Source organism: Raphanus sativus, chromosome 9 (assembly GCF_000801105.2).
Source record: "Raphanus sativus cultivar WK10039 chromosome 9, ASM80110v3, whole genome shotgun sequence".
NCBI classification, from domain to species: Eukaryota; Viridiplantae; Streptophyta; class Magnoliopsida; order Brassicales; family Brassicaceae; genus Raphanus; species Raphanus sativus.
In genome coordinates this window covers 18,001,889-18,003,348 of record NC_079519.1, presented here as the reverse complement: position 1 = coordinate 18,003,348, position 1,460 = coordinate 18,001,889, and the positions used below count along the sequence as shown (strand labels likewise).

Here is a 1,460-nt window from a genome sequence, read left to right as displayed (position 1 = left end):
TAGTTGAACCGAAAGCCTTTTCAAAAAAAAAAGTAATATGTTAAACTTTAGGTATATGGATTCTTTATAATCTCATTTGTACATTTGATTTTGGATCCACATTAGTCTACCACTCTACCTTATAGAAGTATACTTACATGGAAAATGTGTATTTTTGTATGTATATCGATTATATGTAGTAAGTGGATGCTTGATTTTGACTCAATGAAGATCCATCGAATAGCCGTTCGCCGTAAAAAAAAAAATCCATCGAAGAAAGATGATGTTGATGAGATATTCAATCAAGCTAGACAACTGGGAGCTGTTGAAGGACCTCTTGAGACTCCTTCTTCTTCGAGTTCCAGAAGCTTTACAGGAACTGGGAGGTTGCTTTCTGGTGGAGAAAGTGTTTCAACTGCTCCTCCTCAACAGCCTGACCCTGTGGCTCACACCATTATCTTCTGGTCTGATGGTTTCACCATTGATGATGGTCCTTTGAGGAAGTTGGATGATCCAGACAATGCTTCTTTTCTCGAGGTACTACACCTGAACCAAAATGTCCTCTTGTCTTTTCTCTGTTTGACTTATGTTTTTTTGTTCTGTAGAGTATTCGAAAGTCTGAGTGTCCAAAAGAGCTTGAGCCTGAAGATAGAAGAAACCGATCCGACCACATCGATCCAGATTAGACTAACGGATGGGACCCGGCTTGTGGGTAAGTTCAATCACCATCACACGGTCCATGATATTCGCGCTTTCATTGACTCCTCTAGACCTGGAGCTCCGGTTAATTACCAGCTTCAGACAACGGGGTTCCCACCTACTCCTTTGGCTGATCTCGCTCAGACCATTCAACAAGCTGGTTTAGCCAACTCTGTCGTTCTTCAGAAATTCTAGAAATTTCTAGATTGTCTGTTCCTATTTTTTTTTGGGTCTTTCTATATGCATTATGGATCAGAGTTACATAACTGTTATTATAATCAAGAAAATGTTGGCGTCTCTGTAAGCTACTTCTACGCAGCATAAATGGGTTTTGGGAGGAAAAGACTTGTCGTATAGATTTCTTAATTTGTTGAAAACAATATTTTCATTAAGCGTTTTGGGGTTATTCATGTTTTTCAGTTATATATTTTTCTGTATTCGTTTGGTAAGTGTATAATCAAATGTCATCTTGATGGTAACAGTGATTGTATATGACTAGTTTGCTAGGAACTAGGTACCAGTTAATATAGATTATAATAAACTTGTTGAGTATAATAGGAAATATGTTACTTTTAGCAATTATTTAGCTCACTAATTAAGTTTCTTTTTGGCAAAAAGTATACAGTAGATTTTTTTTTTGGCATTTTCTTCTATATATATATAGTATCTTATGAAAAAATATTTTGGAATTTTTTATATGGCCTCTAAAATGTTAATTGTATGTTTAAAATTTTGTGATCTTATTTTTTATAGTCTAAATAATCGAAAACATGAGTGAACAA

The 1,460-nt window shown here is 35.4% G+C and overlaps 1 pseudogene; it reads left to right on the top strand.

Annotated features, from left to right (window-relative positions):
* Positions 1-204: 204 nt before the first annotated feature.
* On the top strand, positions 205-1,070 carry LOC108838403 (plant UBX domain-containing protein 4-like; annotated as a pseudogene).
* The last annotated feature ends 390 nt before the right edge of the window (positions 1,071-1,460 follow it).